A 23,058-nucleotide genomic window follows, 5' to 3' on the forward strand; every position below is an offset into this window, starting at 1 on the left:
TTACTTTAAAACATGTATTATATTTTTGTAAATGTTTCTGCTATGAATGAAGTTCAAGGGTGTTAAATACACATGTTACACCAACCTTTAAATAATGAAGTGCTGTCTCTATTATAGTTCTGACGGCAATACATGCTCTCATCATTACAATTAGGTTGTCTGCATTCTTAGTATCTTCATCATGGAAGAACTAGGCGGAAGTGGTAGAACTCTCAGAATTTCATTGCTTTCATTAATACGCCTCTGGGAGTTGTGTCTTCATAGTATCCTTACCATACACAACAGTGAAACTTGCTACTAACTAACAATTCACTCCTCTGATCAAAAATGACAATTAGGTTTAGTCAGCGACATTGTCATGGTTATGCAACGTGTGATACCACACAGTACTTCACACTGCAGAAATGTTTACATAATATTATTGAATCTCTTATTCACATTCATTTCTTGTGCAAAGCAATCATATGACATTCGCAGAAAAGAAGTAAACCTATGTTAGTGATAGAGTTCCATTTTTAATCAGAAAACTACTATGGAAAAGAAAACCAAAGTTTCAAATTCAAGCCTGCCTTGAAAACAAAATTTGTGCCATAACATCATAGTTGCATCTCTTTTTTGTGATCCAAACATTCTACTGATTTCCTGTCATCAACCGTATTGTTCGAGGGAGAACAGGCACCATTGTGGTTCTTTTCGCTGAACCAAAAATACACCAGATTCTAGCGTGTACCACTCCCACATTTTTGGCTTTTACAATTTAGCTAAATTGAAAGATGGATGACAAGAAGAGAGGAGACCATGAAAAGCATGTCCTTGCCAGCATATTCCCTTTTTCTTGATTTGATTTCATTTTTGTTATTAGCATTATTTTGCTACCACTTTTTACTAATCATAATGATGAAGATGAGTAATATGATGAAATTGATGAGTCAACATTTACAAATAACACCCATGCCCTTATATGGATTCAAATCTGGGATCCCTTCATAGCTTTTGACTTCCTCTAGAGACTGGATTTTGTTTCATGCCTTTAGAGTTGGGGGTTGAGGAGATACGTAATTTAATGCAGAGTCATGTGTTTCTCTAACTTCATGTGTTCCATTTCTTATGATATTGGTGAAAATGTAATATATTGTTTTCTGCAGTGTTTCGTTCACTTGCGTTTGTTACATGTTGTTTTTGTTGTTTAAAAATGTATGCAGGGGACAGAACCATTTACTTTCTATTTTTAGCAATGAGAGAGAATCATATCCACTGGTAGACAAGGCTTAGCATTAACAGACCATAGTGCAGTGACACAAAGTGTGTATGGAAAGGGGAGGAAGAACTGCTCTCCATGCCCCCACCCTCAATCGCTGTCAATACATTGAACTAATATGATATGGTAAAGTATGGTTCACTTTGCCTTAGAGTCCATTGAAGAATTTTTAATAGATACTTGGTGCTAACATGTTAAAGTTCATCACTTTCTCTACATACAGATGTGCAATTGTAGCACAGATGTGCAAATGTAGCACAGATGTTCAATTGTAGCAATTGCAGCAAAATGATTGATTGATTGATTCATTGATTGGTTGATTTGTTGTTTTATGTCCACTTTATGCACAGAAAGGCTAATTGGAACTGGACCTACATTTTAAAGTGGCAAAATGAGAACATATGTGTAACTGATGGAAGATGTAAACTCCACTTCCCAATATGCTCGGCTTTAATGAAATTTTGAAGACATTAAAGCATTCTAATGTATTGCAGCCATAATGCAGCAGCACTAATAACACTAATGAAGTTAAATCAAATTACTTTAAGTTGGTTTCATGTTTATGTTAATATGTAAAATTAGTGTATACCTCGAAAAAGACAAAATTGTCTTACTTTGTAGTAAAACAATATCACCCTATACTTCCCAAACATATTTTCACACATTTTCCCTCAGATATTAGGAATTATTGCTAAAATGAAAATTTCATAACCCTATTAAGTTGAAATATGTGTGTGTGGACTATCAAATAACCATTCTCTACATTAGTGGCAGATTCTGTCTATTTGCACAGTCATAAATGAACACCAAAATAAAGCAGTGAAATAACTAATTTTCAATATACTGATTCATTGAGAGCCATCTCTTTCAAATTATCAATATTTTTCATACCACTTCATATTCCACTTGCTTCCATACTTCACCAGCCTTTCTGTCTGCTGTTCGTCTCTTGCATCGACTGAGTGAACTTTCCAAGGACTCCTTTAGCACACAAAATGTATAACAACCCAAAAACAACCACTGGCATTCATGTTGTGTTTCAACCCAGTTCCATTAGAGGCTAAGTTGCCTAGAGCAACAGACATCATTGCAGATTGAGGGATTCCCCTTAGAAAATGGAAAGTATGTACCATGAAGAGAAAAACCTTCTACCATTTTCATCAATGTTTCACGTCTATGCAAGCAGCAAGAGAGTGAATGATGAAATCATCTGCTTGCATTGTTACCCTGCCTGTGCATTGCCAAAATGTGCATTGCTGTCAAAACCTCTTTGCCTTCATCTTTATCAAGTGTGTAAAATCAATGCATATGTGGATGTGACCATCTCGTAAGACACCCAATAGTCAACCTCACTTCCACATAGTTCTGCACTTCTTGCAGGCCAACAAACCTTGGTACCTGGACCTATTTGTCATTCTGTTTGCTCCATGCCTCTGTACAGCATCAGCTTTTGAGGTAAGGATATTTTAATTCTCAGAGAAGTACAGTTTTAGTTCTTATTTAGTAATAATTGAATGAATTAGTTTTAGAATTTCAATAACGAAGTTTTGAAGAAACATATTTTATTATTTTCTTTGTTAGGGGATTGTCCTCAAGTTTGTTTTAGTTAACACTAGAATGGTGGGAGAGGTCAAAGTGACCCCTACCTTCTCTGTTTTTCTTAAAAAAATACTGTTTTTCTTATTTTTCCTCGAACTTTTGGGACTTTCTTAAGATGGTTCATATAAATCTACAAAATATAAATTCTTTCTGTGAAATTTCCCATTTTACCCCAATTTGACCACTGTAAGGTTTCATGTTGCAATATAAGCATCAGGTTGCTTTCCTGTATCATCCTGTCTTGAGCATATCCCCACTTGTCGCAGTTTACATGCACGCAGTCATTTAGGTAGTGTTCTCGGAATGGGAAAGATGTCTCTGAACATGTCGCTTCAAGGTAGCAGTTTCTTGTGATGAAATGTTATGGTAAAGGTAAAAAAGGTAAAGTGCTCCCCTGTGCTTAGCACCACGCCATGAAGGCGTATAGGGGGTGTGGGGATAACGCCTCACACTTTCTTGAACCGGTCGTGAGTGGTGGTGATGTGATCAGCATCATGCCCCTGATGGCCTTTATACCCCCAAGGTTTCCCCCAGGTACCCATGTTATTCGACGCTGGGTGGGTGCCGGGGCCGCTTCCATCGTTAGAAAAGTTCCAGGATTTTAACCGGCCGGGGATCGAACCCGGGACCTTTAGCATGGTAGTCAGATGCGTTACCGACTGAGCGGCCAACGATGAAATGTTATGAGTAATCATAAATAGATGAAAGCTAATTTTTAATTGAAAATCAAGTGCAGAGATTTTATAATCTACTTCCTTATGTATAGGAGAAAGTGTTATTTAATTTCAATATTTTGAAAGAAAAATACTTAAATTTTTTGGAAACTGCCCCTCCCACACTATCCCTTTATCAGCCAGTTACCAAAACCTAAATTTCAAAGAAACATCAGATGAGATTCACAATGATAAATTGTAGTCTATGCCTGTACTGTATCAAGATGAAATTAAAACCATTAAATCAGGGAATGTTTTCATTAAAGTAGATCAAACAAGGTATAAAATTTTCTGTCGAAGCAGTTAGTGAACAAGTTTCTCTTCAAGCCTCTTCAATCCCAATTGTTAAGTCCATGGGTGTGTCATGATGACCTGCACCCACTCCACTCTACTACACATTCAACACCTGTTTGGAGGACCATTCACACCTGTTCTGCAAAATGCTACCACAGATATGGGTATATATAACATTATCTGTGATGCTACAGATTTATGACTCACCATGGTATTTCTATTTTCTTATGTTTCTTAATATCTATTTGGATTATTTTACATTACGTTTCTGTATGTCTAGGAAAATTGTAATGATGGTAAATGAAATATACAATGATAGATCCATACCTTATCCAAGATACAAATCTAGGACCTCCTGACTTCGAAGTGCATTGCACAAAACCACTCCAACACAAGTGTCAGGTTCCTTGTCTTCATCACTTCACCAACTCCATTTACACATCTTTCTTACCATATAAGTAGAAGGAAATTATAAGGCAAATTCAGAATCATCAACTTACATAAACACAAGTTTGCAAATAGTCCTGTTAATTTTAAAGACTGTTTAGACAATTGACAATTAGTGGCCTGAGTCTTTATAAGTTTGTATCTCAGCCTCACATCCAGAGGAAGAGCTAACACTCCTTCCAATTACTCACACATAGGATTGAATACATATGATGGTAATTGTATCAGCAATTCAAGTCTTCTAGGCTTCTAGGGAAGGGTATCTTTGGTGTTTTTTCTGTGCCACTGCTGATGAATGGGTTCTGCTGCAGTGAAGGATATCTATAGCATACAAGCTGAAGGAATACCAAGGGACATCCTACCAAAATAAAAGAAAAATCCAACTCTTCTGGCCCAAAGGCTTCAGTGTTTGAAAGCCAAGGTGTCCACAAGCAGTAATCAATCACCATTACTGAGGTTCTACTCCAAGTACCCTGGAAGCAGCAGCTTTCAATTAGTAACAAAAGAGGACTACAGTATGTATCATTTGTTATCTGCATCAGCTTGGTCATTAGGTGACCTTGAATGGTTAGTTCTGATCTCAGATCAAGCTCAGAAACTCGTCACCCTTTCCTTACAAAGTGCTGCACATGCCACACTTTGACAGATTTTGGTGGAGACCCATAACAAATTATGACATGTGAGTCCCAAGACTGGAAACCAATGGTTTCAGCCAACAAACCTCAAGAAGGCATTTTGGGTGGAGGAACCACTGGAAGAACTAAAATATCATTAAATCCAAATATATGCCCAATTACAATAACTATCTATAGACAATCATCTTTATTATTCTATGAATATATTAAGATTAATCTATTCATGCACAAGGCCTGTTCTGGGCACCAGAATGGGCCTTCATTTTGTACATCTTCTTATTCTACTATATACTATATTTTACATATATTGTTTGGTTAATTTGGTGTTTTAAGTCCACTTTATGCACAGTATGGCTAATCAGTACTGGAACTGCAGTTTAAAGTGAGATCCGAACCTCTATGTGCCTCCACAAGGTATAAAACCTGGTAACCCTTGATTAAAAGTTTACGATCCTACCACTTACCCAGTTTACATACTCGTATGCTATGTTTGTTTGTATATTATATATATATATATATATATATATATATATATATATATATATATATATATATATATATTTGGGGCATTCCGTAGTTGAAGGGTGATTGTGTAGGAGAAAAAACACCTTGCTTTAATAAAGTCTCAATCTGATCTTTAATTTCATCACGAAGGTGAACTGGAATCGGGTAGGATTTTAAGTGAAATTCTGTGTCATCTTTTAGTTGAATTCTATGTTTATCATTCCTGGCTCTACCTATATCATCCTTTGACCACGCAAAAACATGTGAATATTTCATTAAAACAGCCAAAAGTTGCTCCCTTTGCTGGGGTTCTAAATTCGATTCACATCAAACCGACTAGGGTCCGCCTGTGCTTCACTGGCGTTCACTGACTCTTCCGTCGTGAAAACCTGTGCCTGTTCACCATTTTCATCTTTATTCTCATCATTATTTTTACTCATGATTGGCCTATCCCATGTAATTTAAAGGATTTGTGATCCAAATAAGATTTGAATAAGGATTAATAATTGCTCTGGCAACCATCAGTCCAGTTTTCTCTTGAAACTGTAGGTCTGGTTCCAAAAGCGTCCTATCTTTGTCATATGAATTAGCCATTTCAATGGAATGCATAAATGTGTCCTGGGTTTCACTTTTATCTTTTTAGCAGCTACAAATTCTGGTTGCAGAACATGCTGTAACAAATGGTAAACTATGATTGACACGTCAAAATCTTTCTTATTCTCATTTTTAATTTGGTTTCTAGGAGTTGTGCCAAATCTGTGCAATGTAAGCTTATTTTCCTCAAAATCTAACTTAGCTTTTTGTCCCTTCAAGAAATCATTTCCTAATATAGTAGCTTGATTAAAATCTTTAACGATTCTAAATGGATGAACAAATGTTTGGTTATGTATAGAAAATGGTAGTAACACAATTTCCTTAACCGTCAGTTGACTATCAGTGACCCATCTAATCGCAGTATTTATATCAAATATCTTGGCATTGACTGGTATGTTCTTATCTCCCGTTACCGAAATTTGACTTCCACTATCCAGAATGAACTGTCGAATTTCCCCATCTACTTTCACATTCATGTAAATCAAATCTTCAGAAGGAAAAGTAGAGACCGTTAGAGTTTTCCCCGAAGGCCCTGCACCTAGGTCCCCATCATATGTAGGTCTTACTCGTTTAAAATTGCTTCTGTTCTTACGAAAAGAAGAGTAATTTGCATTAAGAACCTGATTAGTATGGTTATTTGGATCTTCGCGATCCTGTTGTTGCTCCAAAAATGTTAGCAGCGATGAAGATGAAAAGTGTGAACGCTGAAATCGAGGGTTACCGCCATCGCCCCCTATGCGAGCGTTGCGACTGTGCATCGAGATTATTATTGTGGTTGTTATGCCAAGTATTTCTATTCTGAGCTCTATGATTACTATTAGGATAATAGGTTCTCCTATTGTTTCTATCTCTATGTTCATTTTCTCTAACTGTATATGAGAATGATGACTCAGTAAATGAATGTTTTTTCCGATGTTCTGCAAGTGCATTTACTTTAGCCTCAAGATTCTGCAATTGCGAAACTAAATCTGACTCATGAGACTGGAGTCCCGTGTTCAACTGTAATTGATCAAGGTCTTGTTGCAGTGCATTTAATCGTTCCTCGATCTCCCGATTAGCCTGAGAAAATGTTACGTCTACATGACCATTGACCGTGCGCTGCAACGTGATAGCTTGCTGAGTTGGCATGTATGTTCGACTCGATTCTGAAAATGACAGAGCTTTCATTGTCTCACATTCAGTTTCTAGAATTTTACGTTTTTGCATAAGATATTTGAATTCTTCAACATTTTTCAGGTCTCGTAGCATTTCATGCACTGAATCATATTATTTTTTGAGTTGCTGTTTTAAGTCCACTTTATGCACAGTAAGGCTAATCGGGACTGGACCTACAGTTTAAAGTGGGATCCAAACCACTTGTGCCTCCACCAGGTATCGAACCCAGCACCCCTTGATTACAAGGCAATGACGCTACCACTGCACCATGGGGGAGGCCCTGAATCATATTCCCTGTTATAAACTTCTTTCATAAGGTTAGGTTGTAAACCCCCGCTTATTTGCTTAATTTGCTCACTAATGTCCATGGCAGGATCTAATTTTAATAACAATAACTGTTTTTCTCTCACATATTTTGAAGCAGGTTCATTTTCCTGATGGAAGCGTAATCTGATTTGTTCTTCTAATTGAAAAGTGTCCCCCGGTTCCATAAATTCTTCCACAATTTTAGTTTTTAAAGTTACAAAATCTATATCCGGTGCTTCCTGAGTTCGACTCCAACTATTTAACCATTCCAATGCTGAATCACCCAAAAATGCCGGTAGCATTTGCCTTTTCTTTAAGTCATTCAACTCATTAAGAATAGCTAAACTTTCAAATTTGTCAATGAATTTTAATACATCCTCGTGAATGTTACCTTGAAACTGGATAGTTTCGAGAATGTCGGGGTGGATAAATCTAGATTGCGCCATGATTCTATGAAATGCTTGATTAGCTTAAAATTAGCAGTAGGTTGCTTATTTTCAACACTCATCCTCCCGTGGCTTTGACAGGACATTATTAGCAATTCAATTGTTTACTCTCCTGGAAATTTGATAAGTTAGGTTCAACAATCACATAACAGAGTGACGACAGTACCAAACACATCTTTAAAATATTGAACCAATCTTTATTCAACATCCTAATGTAAAAATTTGAAGAATATATTAATTGTTTTCTGGTGTCATGAGTGGGATACAATTAATAAACATCAAAAGTAAATGAAATAGTTAAAATGAACGAACAATATATAAAGTAACTGCTACATTCTAATTAAGTATCATAACGCAACTCCCATGCTGCATTTGGGATCGAACCAAGAACCTTTAGATTGTATTGGGTGATGTAGCTATTCCTCATTCATCTTTCAGATGGTTATCACTCGCTTGGCCTAAATGTGATAAATGCAAGAGGTTACATTTAAAGGAATGGCGACAGAAATTAACTTAGGTTGGATATGGGTTTTATACTCTCCATGACTGAACCGATATGGATTGGTTTAGAAAAGGATATTACTTGCCTTACAAATAGATGAAGATTGTTCCTACACTTGTCCTCTCAAATGTCACTTGTCTGACCTCCCTGTGAGACATCGATTCAATCACACACCATCGTCCAATAATCGTTCTCAACTTTGCTTCTCTCTCACAATCCGTAGACCTTACTCTCTCTCGTATTCTCACCAACTGATCACACCTCCTGACAATTCCAACACTCATGCCACATACGCCTTCCAAGTCAATCACCCGACCTTTGTCTGATTACTTATTCAGCATTCCTATCTCTGCTACCTGCTATGCTAAGACTTTATACTTCTTACCCAACACCTTGGGTATGGTATGGTATAATACTTTAAATTTTATCCAAATTATAATTTTATTTGTTCACTCAGAAGATAGAATATAGTTACAACATTGCATTTCATTTTAAAAATTGAGATTCTGGGTTTTCTTGACATGGAATGCTCCATTTGTGCATTATAAATTATAAATAAATATGAAATTAAAAAGGTGGGGGAACCGATTAAATTCAATCAACTGACGTCCTGGTTTATTTAAAGGAATTCAAATTCAAATTTAAATTCAAATTCAAATTCTTTATTTGCATGGGCGAGGTTCAGCCTGAGGCTGTTTTGCCACCTAACCCATGTGAAGTGCATACTCTCGAATGTATGAGGGTGGAGGCGAGCATACTTTGCACCCCACCCCTTTTTGGTCTCTACCAAATGGTTTAATCCTCTATTAGACAAATATGCCTACCAGCTGCAGACGTGTATAATGTTTTGCTCCAATGATGAAACAACAGAAGATCCTCACACATGCAACAATGTCCCATGTGACAGGGCAAGCTTGGTCTGGAAGAAAATTCAGGACTTTGAGAGCCTGAAATACTATTACACCCAGCCTATAGCCTGGAGCTGGTGCCATCTAATTTTCACTGTTTTGTTCAATGGCACACTTCTTGAGAAACAGACAGTTTAATTCATTGAATGAAGAGAAAATGATGTCACTGAGTTCTTTTTATATTAAAGCCAGCTGCCAAAGGATACCATTTGTGTCAGAAAGTTGGAGAAAGAGTGGAGACTTCAATGAACTGTATTTTGCATAATATTCAACAATTGTCTTCATGTGGTACATTGTTGAATATGCTACCCAGAAATGCAACGAATTTATGATTCACCCTGATAATGCTGCCAAGGCAGAACTTAAACCACAGACTATGTGCGACCTAACATGTATGAAAATTGTAATACATCTAAGCCGAAACACCGAAAATAGAAATGTTGCAGAAGTATTTAACACATGATGACTCAGGAATCTCTTAATTTGTTGAAATAATCTTAAGAGAGGGAATTGCGAATTTTATTTTAGTATCTACTGACACATTTTCATGTATCCGTAATTGTTTCCTACCATCTGTCTCACACATCATCATTTTCTGCAAGGGTTGGACGCTCGACTGTGCCACGTCTGTAATTTTGTATTAAATGTTCAGCACAATTTTAATTTCCTCGGACTGAGTTTTAACTTTCCAACTGTTTATCATCCATGTTAGGAGATGATGATAAATGTTTTGAGCTTCATGAGGAGAGTGAGCCTTTTCCTGTCTCGGAGGGTGTTTCTTACTGTGTTCTTACTTCTTTAATATGTTGATATGTTCTGTGGAGGTCTCTATATAACCTAAACTTTTAACCTTCCTGACTTTTATACCCCTTTTTTAACTCTCATGTAATAATTCTAGACAATGGGATTTTCCCCCATAAACATTCAAGGATGCAAAATGGCCACATATGACAAAGCACCCAAAAAGTTTAACACACTAATTCTTTCATTTTCTGAGGAACATTGCCATCTTAAGTCAACAAATCCAAAAAGTAAATAAGCAAGCAAGTAGGGAATTAAGAAGCAGGACTTCTACTTAAGGAAGGCACACTCTCATATCTATAAAAGATGACCATCTCACAGATATTAACACGTTAACTGCCGTGTGGGTCCCATGGGCCCGATATCAAGATATCTAATGAGGCTGCATTGGTTCCATGAGACTGACATTGAAACGTCTAATTCGAATCACTCTGGCAGGCCAACGGTCCATCGCACAAGCATAGTTCATATTGGAAAGGCCCGGCAAGGCGCCCTAGTATCCAAAGGCACATGCATTTTTGGCAACTTATAAGCAGAAAAGCCATTTTTTAAATATTTATTATTATTGTTGATACGAAGCATGTATATTCCTTAGAACGTCTTGTGGGTAAGTAACCTGATTTCGCTCATTATTTAAATACAGCATTTGAATATATTTATTTCTTTTTAATTTATTTGTGGTATTTGTATATATAATTAGACAGTGGTATTGGTGCATCAACAATGAGGCTATTTCCACCTATGTAACTCTATGGCGAGGCATCCTTATAAGAATGGGGACAATATTTGCATTTGTTGCCTTTACGCTTTTTTCACCAATTATGTAAAATATATGTTTCATTTTATTTTTTAATATTTTATTTATATTTTTGTATTATTTTTACTTTTTATAATATGCACCAACTTACGAGATAATCTTTAGCATATATTTTAAATATGTATTCATGCAATGGGAACATAGGAAAAATATAATACAGCACATACAATACATAATATTCATATTTTTGTAAATGAAATGAGTTACACTACTGCAATGCAAATGTTTTCACAAAACTTTTGAAAAGTTTTGAAAAAGTTTCAGTCAACACTTGAAAACTGTGATCACTCCACATGAACTTTATTGAAGCAAAGAATACACATATGTGGTTTACCTTCACACCCTTCACAAAAAGTAACAACCTTCTTCACTTTATTCGCTGCTGTTTTTCGGCCTTCTTTTTCAGAGACCAATTTGTTTAGAATATTTCTAACTAATCAGGCCAAATATAAAGCTCAAAGTAAAGAATGCATTTTCGTGAAATTGATTGTTGCTTTTCAATTGACTGTGGAGCACTGAATGACTGTTGCGCTGCGTTTGTCCCATGGAACTGACACACTATAATGTTGATTTATCGATATAATAAAAACCAAATTCGAAATTTGATAACACGAAGTTATTTTACAACAGATACACTACCCAATGGCATTAACGGCGCTGTCAGTGAATATTGAAAATTTCATCTGGCAGTTAATGTGTTAATTAAAATATTATTTTCATTCATTCTTTTAATATTCAGCTTTCAACAGAAGTAAGGTTGTTTATTTGATACAACTGAATAGTAAAACTTGTGCTTTGACTAGATTATATTGAAGCAGTGGGAGACACTAAACATGTCTTTGAGTTATGATTCGTGTATTACAAGCTCTCCTTTACCTTTAAATATATCTAGTGTCAGCTGATTATTATTGTTGATTGGGTGAATTAATTGTTATGTGTAATAAAGAGTTTGATTTTTGTAGATAATGGTACTATGGAGACAGCAGAGAAACCCAAATACCTGTACCTGAGAATGAAAAAAACTACAACAAAATCATCAGATTCCTCAGCTTATAGCATACATTGAGGTTGAGAAGGATGCAAACAACTTGACTCTAATGAAGAGAATCCATAATGTCATTGGAAGAATCACGCATTTCTGAAGGTTGGTTTTTTATGTGTTGAGCACTTTGCATCCATAGCAAGTGAAGGATTTGAGGTGTTGCCTGTAATTTAAAGATATCTACTTCTTACAGCACTTTCTGTACATTCAGTAAAATACCTACACACTAGAACAGATAAATACAATACTTTTCAATTGGGAGAATAAGTATTTCAACCTCATATAATATTTTCTGAGAATCTTTAATGATATCTCAGTTTTGATTGGATTAATTTGCATTCCTTGTTTAGTTGATCAAGATGATACCGTTACATACAGAATTTTTAATGCAAGTTATTTTTCAAGATCACTTATCATAACAGAAGTGGTTTAAGTTTCTTGAGGAACTCCACAAGCATTTATCAGTATGGTCTAAAATTGATCTGGAATTAAACCACCATCTATCGCTCTGTATCTGAGAGATATCGTACATGTGACACGATTAGGCATGCAGTTCGAAGGATCTCAGTAGCTGCTTCCCTTATTGTCTGCATACAGATGACAACAGTTTCCACCTGGCTTCCCTTTCAGAGATTAGTAGGCTGACAGTATCTGTGAGATACGCAGTAACAGATCTCATTAGGGTCCATGGTAGCCCAGTCTGTTTAGAGAATTTAGGGTTAAGATCTGTAAAAATCTTAATTCATTCATTCTATGCTCTTTAGCAGTGATAGTGGATGCAATGAAAATGATATCATCAGTCATAAGGGTCTGTTGGCGATTGTGATAATACAAAGGTAAGAGAAGGTGATTTTGAAACTGCACTGGAATGTGATAGTAATTGTGATGATCGGTAGACTGATGCATATAAGTAAATTTTGTTGTAAGGTGACAATGAGGCAAAAATTAGAAAGTTAAAATTAATATATTAGTAAAGCTGTACTAGTATATCACAGATACAGCATGACCAATCTTAGTATATTTCCATGTGTGCATTAGGGAGGGTTAAGATTTGTGGAGTGCATTTTATGGTGTGTATTGATGTATTGATAAGAAACATGAGGAGTGAGGATATAGAAATTGTGAAATTAAACTAACATGGCTAAGGTGGTTGGGGCATTTCATATATCGGCCCATAGACCCTCCTCAGAATCTTCCTATCAAAGCTTCCGGTCATTGACTCAGCCTTCTTGGTTATTATCCATGATTCACATCCATATATTTAAATAGGTCTTATTAACTTTTTGTATAGTTTAACTTTTGTTTTCCTTCTGATGTACTAAGATTTCATATGTTTTCCGAGTCCAAAATAGCTCCAATTTGCCATACTTATCCTGTGCATAATCTCTTGTCAGAAAATCTCCCTTCTTCATTATATATGCGCCAAGATATTTAAATTCCCGAGCTCTCTCAAAAGAGAGTTTGTTAACTTCAAAACTTGCAGTATTAGTAGGCACTTTAGTTATTTACATATATATATTGTTTTAGCTGCATTTACTGTGAGCCCCATTTTTGTGCTGCAGAGAGAAGGTTAGCTGCAGCTTCACATAACGCTTTTGTTGTTCTGGCTATTATTACTATATCATCTGCGTATGCCATAATTTGCACTGATCTGTTTATTATGGTTCCACTAGTTTCTATGCCTGCTTCCCTGACAGTCTTTTTTAATGCAACATTGAATAGCCTGCATGACAAGGCATCCCCTTGATGAAATTCTTGTTTGGTTTCAAATTCTTCTGTCAGCTGGTTTCTTATTTGTACTCTACAACGTACTTTTTTAAGTGTCTCTTCTACTAAGTTTGTTAGCTTCTTTGGGATGTCAAATTATTCCCTCATGGCTTCGATTAACTCCCTCCTTTTTATGGTATCATATGTAGATTTAAAGTTATGTAAAGGTGATACATGTTTATTCCAAATTCCTTTGTCTTTATCCATATTTGTCTGATTGTATGTATGTGATCTGAGGTTGATTTTCCCTAGCTAACGTCACATTGTTAGTCACCTATTATTATATTTACATATGGGGAAAGCCTTTGATACAGTATATTAGTAAACATTTTGTTTCCAGTGTTAAGTTTGCTAATACCTCTACAGTTTCCTGTTTGTAGACGATCTCCTTTCTTATGTATAGGATATATGATACCATCCTCCCATTGTGATGGGATTTTATCCTTCCATATTCTATCTAGTAGCTTTTGCATGCTTCTCATGAACTCCCTTCATAAAGATTCATCATCTCAGCTGTTATTTTGTTGTATCCTGGCGCTCTGTTGTTGTTCAGCTTTGTATTGGCACTCCTAACATCTTCAAGGCTAGGCCCATCTTTTTCCCATTCATCCAATTGGAGGTTCCTGGTATTCTGATTTTCTTCCCTATCCTGTTTCTGTCCTTGCTCCCTTTCATTCTCATTCTGGTTCTGGTCATTCAAAAATTCATTAAAATGTTCCTGCAATCTGGTTAAAAAATATCGTGGTCATTGCTCAGCAGTCGTACATCCTTATCTTTACATATACATATATGCTCCTGTTTGGAGTCCTACTCTCATTTCATTCTCGGCATTTATATTCTCCCTCATTATACATTCAATTGGCTGATCTCAGTAGAGCAAAATGATAAAAAAATCAGTGTTCATAAAGTTACTTTCAAAATGTAACTAAGTGCCATTTGCAGTTACTTGATTCAAAAAGTGACGGACTTAGAGTTATTCATTTTGAAAGGTAACTCAGTTACAGTTACCTGCACTTCAAAATTACAGTTACTTTCTACTCGAAATTTTCTTGCAAGCAAATCACACAATTGGTGATCATTGATTGTAATAAAAGAAATATATGAAGAAATACATGTGCTTTATGATGTATGATATTTATATCATTACAACAAATAAAAACTGATGGATGAAGGCATCAGCTTTTCTTGAATGTTTAATTCGAAGGATTGCATGTATGCCATCCACAGTACTTTGTGTGTGTTGGAATCAATTCCACTTGCACCTGCTTCTATCTTCCACTCAAGTTCAACAAGGCCCATTCTGTTCTAGCTTGACAACCATGCTCCAACTCAATGTAGCAATTCATCAAAAACACAGACGTTTTTCTGCGTAATAAGATATGATGAATAGAAGTAAAGTGTGGATGTTCTAAATTTGGTATGCAATGAAGCCCATCATCCTTGTCATAGGCAATGCCATGAAAATCCTTTCACCTTCATATCAAACTAACTAACTAACTCCCTAGCCTTCTTAAACCCGAAGGTTCATGGCAGCAGCAACACAGGCCTTCCATGTTTCCCTATCTTGAGCAAATTCTATATACTCTTTTCCATCTCTACCGATTTCCCTTAGGTCCATCTCAACGTTGTCCCTCCATCTTCGTCTTGGCCTTCCTACAGGTCTCTTACCGTCAGGTTTCCCAACAAGAATCCTGCAAACTCCTCTTTCCTCTCCCATTCGTGCCACATGGTCTGCCCACCTAAGTCTTCTTGATTTAATTATTTTAATAATATCTGGACATGAATACAAAGTATGTAGTTCTAAATTATGTAACCTTCTCCACTCACCTGTCTCCTCATCCCCTTTAGGTCCAAAGATTTTCGTAAGGATCTTATTTTCAAATACTCTCAATTTATGTTCCTCTTTCAATGTAAGGGACCAAGTTTCATATCCATATAATGCTACAGGCAAAATTACGGTTTTGTATATTGTAAGTTTTAGTTTCTTAGATATTAAAGGAGAAGACAAAAGTTTATGAAGAGAGAAGTAACATGCATTTCCTGAATTAAGCCTACTTTTATTTCCTCTTTAATATAATTTTCATTTGTTAATATTACTCCTAAGTATTTGAATTTGGAAACTGGTTCAAACGAGTTGTTATCAATAATTAGATTTTGATTATTACCTAACACTTGGTTTCGGCCTGTAAGCATATATTTTGTTTTCTCTTTGTTAACTTCCAAACCTATCTCTTTAGCAGTTTTGAAAAATATTTTAGCATTATTCTTAATTGTATTCACATCATCTCCCAGTAAGTCTACATCATCTTCATATGCTAACAACTGAGTCACACCATTTAATTTTAGTCCTTCTTTAGTTTCTTTTACCTTCCTAACAGCATATTCTAAGGCAAAATTATAGAGCAATGGAGATAATGCATCTCCTTGTTTTAACCCATCACGAATTGTAAATTTGTCAGACATATTAATACCCACATGAATTTTACTTTCTGTTTCACTGGTGCATATTTTTATCATACTAACAAGCTTCTTAGGTATTCCAAACTCTACTAATATATTATATAATTTATCTCTTTTGACCGAATCATATGCTTTTTTGAAATCAATGAATAGCTGATGGACATTTTGATATATCCATATCCAGAGAAGACAAATAGTAGTTGGTAACAGTGTTGCCAAATTGAACTTTTCCCCTCAAATTTACAAGTTAACAATTTAAGTGTTGCAAAGTAACTGTTAACCCTGATCTTACTACTGAAATCCCAGGTTTGAGACCTGGCCTGGGCATGTAATATTATTTCTGAGTCAGTTCAGCAACATCACTTAATCATCATTCATTGCCTAAAGGGCCAGAAAGGTAACATAAAATTAGGAAACTATAAATTATCAATATCGATTTAATCTACATAGATGATTCGCTATATCCTTATGACGATGGGAAGCAATGAGAATCAGTTACCTTGACTTACTATTTATTCAACACAGACAAGTAATTGCTGGTATTACACCCCGTACAAACGTCGAGCCACTGCTCGATACCCAGTCCGACGTCAAGCGATCAGCCGTTTCAACTGCTAGCACCTCCCCCTTCCCACCTCGCTCGAGCCGCGACGCATGAAGAGCTCTGAGGTCGTCTACCACATCACAGTGACGCTCCTACGTCAATACACTCTAGTACAAGATTATTCAAATGATACAACTGTCATATCCTTCCTGCAATTGAAGGGGGAGGGCATGTAAGGTAGTCTAGTAAATTCTGACATTGATAAAAATTTCGAGGGGACAATTCACAATACATTTTATATTTATCAAAAAGTTGCAAATTGTGCACATTTTCTTCACTCTCCCACCCCCAATATTTTAAAGTGCACAAAATAATTCAAATACCACAAACTTTTGGTTTCATGATTTAATTATTTACACTCTTCTCATTCGTTTAATTTCATTTTATGTTTTATCAATTTTACTTTTCTTTGGCAAATTATCTAGGAGTTTTACAACTGAAACACTGGAGTGGCTTTATTTCTCTTAGATTTGAAAAGGGGGTGAAAAAATGACAACGAAGGGTGAGAGTCTGTGACAACTAATAATAATAATAATAATAATAAATTTTCTTTATTCAGCGGGCGAGGTTCAGCCAAGGGCTGCTCTGCCACCTAACCCTTGTCAATATGAGAATACATATGAGATGATTATAAACTTATGGAGCAGTAAGCTAAACGTAAAATAATAATAATAATAATAACAAAAATAAAAAAAAATGAAGAAAGAAAAAAAATACATAGGAATTAGTTGCAAAAAAAAAAGTGTAACTAGAAATAAAAAAGACAATAGTAATAATAATACAATAATACAATTCCTTATAGTGAGTGACTAGATACCTTCAGTATGTGCCCCGACTCTGCCATTGTTCCATTAACAGCAGATCTTTTATTTTACCTTTAAAATATAATGGGTTTTTTACACTAGCGATATTTGCAGGCAATGCATTCCATGCTTTGGGAGCCGAAAAGGAGAAAGAGGATTTGTAGGCCATGGTAGAGTGATGGGGTAAATCGAAGTTGTTCCGCTTACGGGTAACATACTGATGGATTTCCCTACGGGAATGCATCTTCTCAAACAGGTACTGCGGTTTACCTTCTGTCAGTATGCGGCGTATAAAACAGAGATAGTGCAACTTCCTTCTGTTTGCCATGGTAAGAACCTGATTATTATTTAAGAATGGAAGAATATGATCGGATCTTTTTGCTTGAAAAATGTATCGGAAGCAGGCATTTTGCACCATTTGTATTTTTTTACTGAGCTTTTGCGAGAGTTGAGGGCCGTAAACATTATCACAATAGTCGAACAATGGGTAGATTAATGCTTGGATGAGTCTTAGCTTGCATTCCGCAGGGAGGAAGTCACGGAAACGATTCAGATTCCTCAGTGTTCCATAAGCTTTCCTACATTGCGTCTTTACATGTTCTGTCCAATCAAAAATTTCGTCAAAAATCAGACCAAGATTTTTAGCAGTGTTATTCCTGGTAATGGGCAAATTGTTTATTTTGAGCTCGAACTTAATATTTTTAATTAACGACCTTGAATAATTAGAACCAATGATCATGAAAGTGGATTTTTCTGGATTTATTTTAAGACCGTTAGATACACACCAGTTACTGACGCTGTTCAAGTCAGAATTTAGTGACTGAAGCTTATGTTCCAACGAAGCATAGTGATCTGAGAAATATAACTGGGTATCGTCTGCGTAAAAATGTGGAGTGAAGAATTTTATAACTTGCTGCAAATCTGCAGTGTAAAGGGTGAAGAGGAGGGGGCCTAATATCGATCCTTGCGGCACGCCTGCTTTCAGCGTTATAGGTTGAGACACGTGAGATGGTGAATTATGTAATACGACCCTTTGACGTCTGTTAAATAGATATGTTTGAAACCAGTTTAATGTTGAAGGAGAAAACTTGTAATATTTAAGTTTGGCTAATAATAAGTCATGCTGCACAGTGTCAAAAGCCTTACTGAGATCCAGAAGTACTAAAATAGTGACTTGCTGTTTATCAATGGCATAGAGAATATCATCCACAACTTTAGCAAGAGCAGTGGCTGTGCTGTGTTTCTCACGAAATCCGGATTGCAGCGCGGGCAGTAAATTATTCGTGTTAACGTAGTTTAACGTCTGCGAATGCACTATTTTCTCGAGTACTTTAGATAGCACAGGCAAAAGACTGATAGGCCTAAAGTCATTGTAAGAAGTGGCGATCTGCTTTTTCTGAAGTGGCAGGATTCGTGCTTCTTTCCACATTTCAGGAAAGACGCCACTGGAAAGAGAGGAGTTAATGACGTGCGTTAGCGGAGATAAAACATAAGGCAAAGAAAGTTTGAGCATTTTAGTGCTGATACCATCTACTCCAAAACTATTTGAGCGTATGCTATAAATAGTTCTATGTACATCTTTTTCAGTTACCTCAGTAAAGTTAAAATACTGTTCAGCGGTGGAACAGGTTTTGCTCTCGAAATGCTTTATTTGCTGAGCCTTAAGTGGAGGAGGAATTTCAGATTCATTGCAAATTTTACCAAAATGGTCATTAACAGCATCTAAATCTTCAGTGGTACTTATGAGAGAGAATGTATTATCGTGAGACTTTTTATTGTTAACAATACCCAATTGTTTCAACTCATTCCATGTTTCTCTCCGGTTTAAATTTTTCCCGCCAAATTTGAAGGTAAGATAACATTTCTTTTCTTGTCTTATGACAGTTGTTGTAAAGTTCCGGAGTTCTTTATATTGTTGCCAGTCGCTTGGATTGTTCGAACGTTTGAACTTTCGTAGCGCGTTATCTCTGATTCTCATCAACAATTTAACATTACTGGTGATCCACGGTGCATTTTTCTTATTGTGCTTTACGATTTTTAGAGGTGCGTGCGTGTCAAAAACATTTTGTATATTTGAGGTAAAAAACTCCACTTTATTATTAACATCATCAAGTGAGTAAAGCTTTGACCAATCTACATCAGTTATATCTTTTGCAAAAATTTCTTCGTTGAAGGTATTAAAATTTCTACAATAAACGTAACTCGCTTGAGGTTCCGGTTTCTGCAACAAGAAATCAGCGTACGCAACGCAGTGGTCTGATTTACCGATTGGGACAGTGACGTCAGTTTTAAACAGTAATTCTGTATTGTCAACGACTATGATGTCAAGCAGCGTTTTACTTTTTTCGGTGATACGGGTTGGTTTATTAACTATTTGCGTTAGACCAAATGAATCAAAAATCGATCTTAAAAACCGTGTTTCTGGTTTATTCGGGGTGAGATAATCGCAGTTTACATCTCCTAACAGGAAGAGATTATCAACTAGTGGATATATTTCGGATATTAATTCTTCGATCAATGTAAGTTTTGTGTATGGGACATTGGGCGGTCTGTATATGGAACATACACCAAACTGTTTATTCATGTACTTCAGAATCAAAGTTAATGTTTCGATGCCTTCAGTATTTACTTTCGTCTCTATTGTTCGAACAGTTAAGTTAGATTTATGAAAAACTACAATTCCGCCACAGTTTTTCTTGGTTCTATTTTTTGTTAGCGTTTCATAACCCTGTATACTAATTAGAGATAGTGGTGTTCCGTCCTTTATCCAGCTTTCTGTAATGACTATCAAATCGAAGTCTCCCTCTTTTACAACAAGCCACAGTTCGTCCATTTTCGGAACTAGCGATCTGACATTCGCGAGAGCGACACGGAAAAATGAGTCATTGCTTGGCCCTCCCCTTCCCAGCAGCTGGTCATTACCTCGGGGGTTAACGGGAACCGTCCTCACATTTGAGCCCTTGCAAGGAATGCAGTGGGAATCTTTGGATGTTTTCAGGCTTACCAACTATTGAATACTTGCTATTAAAGAGTAAAGGCTTACCTTGTCTCTTGGAACAAATGACAGGTCGGGCAGGTTGATATTTGAACACTGAGGTAACACGATTACACACATTTTCTTCATTACGTCACTCTTAATAAGACAAGGAAAAAAATATATATATATAAAAAAAAAATAATAATGTTGAATATATATGCGGAAAAAAAAATGAAGCAAATAAAAGGAGCACACAATCACATACACTATTGTTGCTAAATCAGATTCAATAATAATAATATGGTATAGTGAAGAACTTAACTAAAGTACGTGTTTTTATTCGGCAACGGATTAGATAAGCACAATATTTAGTTCAGGTGAATGCAGTCCTCGGGGAGGAGGGGAGACTACGACGACAGCTGTTCCAGATCTCTCATGCGGGTGACGGTATGTTTCCTGCCATTCTCCTTGCGTACGATGATACGCCCATCCTCTGTGTAGCAAGAGCGCCGGCCAAATCTGTCTTTAGCCACTCGCAGGATCTCTTGGCGAGTGGCCGTGAGGGACTCCGTGATGAAAAAGGGGCACCCGGCGTCCCTTAGCATCCTCTTCGAAGACCAAACCAGGTGGCGTATTTTGTAAGTGGAGAATTTCACAATAATACATTCCCTCAGAGAGTAGCATTTAGGTACACTTTCACTGGTTGCTGCTGATGGCTATTAACAACCAGTGGCCTGTAGTGCTTTCATAGGAGATACTTAGCTGTAGAAACCAGAGTAGATTTGGTTGTTTCTAGAGGCCTGCAACTAACCTCTATGCAGAACTTGATATTCTAGAATACTTTCCTGAAGTAAAACTTACACGTTTCACTTTTTCTTTTTTTTTTTTCAGAAGTTAATTTAGTATACTCTGAGAATGTGACATTAACCAAAATTGTGTAGGGTCAATTCATGAGAGTTTTTCTTTCACAAAATTTATTTAAATTAGGCTTCAGTACATCAAAATGATACTACCAGATATTTCTTCTTAAACAAGTGGAGTGTTTTTACAGTTGATCACATTAGAATATATGTGTGGTGAAAGGAGTATGTCTTGTCCTCAAACCTTACTTCAAAAAGGTATTTACTTGTCCTTAACAACCACAAACTGAAAGGTAATTTCTACAATTAAAGCAATATTTCAATCAAAAACAAAAAAGTCAAATAATTACTTTTCCTTTTTACAATGATTTTGTACTAGTCATGACTCTCTGTTTTCTGATATTTAGCATAAGATAAGAAATTATTAAATGGTACATCTGATAATGCTCAATACAGTTAGCACTTGAGAATTTTCCCTCAAATTGGATGTTTTTTACACTTATTTCATGAGATAAATGGTTGATATGAGTTGATAGATTGTAACAAACCTGAGAGTTTAAGGTTTTATATTTGTAAGAAGTTAAGATTTATAAAATGTTTGTTACTTGAAATAATGTGCAAGTTGTCACAGACAACTATAGTTAGATTGATGCAGTTGTGTTTGGAACTTGTATATATGTTTATAAATACATCATAATCTGTTCGTGTTGACGTCACTTTCTCATCTCAGCAGAGGAAGTGAACCAACCTGAATGTTTTTCACCTGACAACAGACTCAGTTAGGAAACAGGTGAAGGTGAGAAATCAAGAGAAACATGGTAACTGTTAATGGAATGCCCGAACAGTGGAATTGGTAATTATTTTCGTTTCATTCTGACTATACTCGGAAATAATAATTATGTACAGAAACTTTCATGTATTTACGTTTGATTTGTCCAACGTTAATTCTATATGCAAGTGTGTTTAGTGATTGTGATGTGATTTAATATGCTATAGAAACGTAAGTGAATCTGTACCTTGCTTGTAAGTCCACATATAATAGGAAATATAAGTGATTATAAAACTGCATTTAACTTTGAATACTGTGTAGTGCTTCTTTTCTACCCAGCAAGCCCTGATGATTTACAAAGATTCTCATGTTCCCGACTAAAGAACTAGCGGAATAACTTTCTGACGACTGGTGTACAGCAGGGGAAGGTTGCAAGATACACATCAATCATATAATAATTTTTTTCATGATACCAGATAAGGGGATAGCTTTATCTCTTACTGCCTTTACAACACAATACATTAATTGTAAAAACATATACAGGGCTTTATGTAAACAAAAAGAACATGCTATAACTTTCGAATGAATTGATAGAAATGTGCAAGCAAATACTGGCTCGATAGGAAATATCTTCAAGATTTTATAGCCAACATGGCAACACTGCAACTGCCATGCTGCTTGCTGCATGATGGGAAATTGCAAAATCGTTAGGTATACAAATGAAAAGAGTAGAATTTCTTAAGCAGCCATGTTATGAATGAAATGATTTTCACATTACAAGTTACAAATAACGAGAG

The sequence above is a fragment of the Lepisma saccharinum genome, chromosome 23 (genome assembly GCF_977018435.1).
Source record: "Lepisma saccharinum chromosome 23, izLepSacc3.1, whole genome shotgun sequence".
NCBI lineage: Eukaryota > Metazoa > Arthropoda > Insecta > Zygentoma > Lepismatidae > Lepisma > Lepisma saccharinum.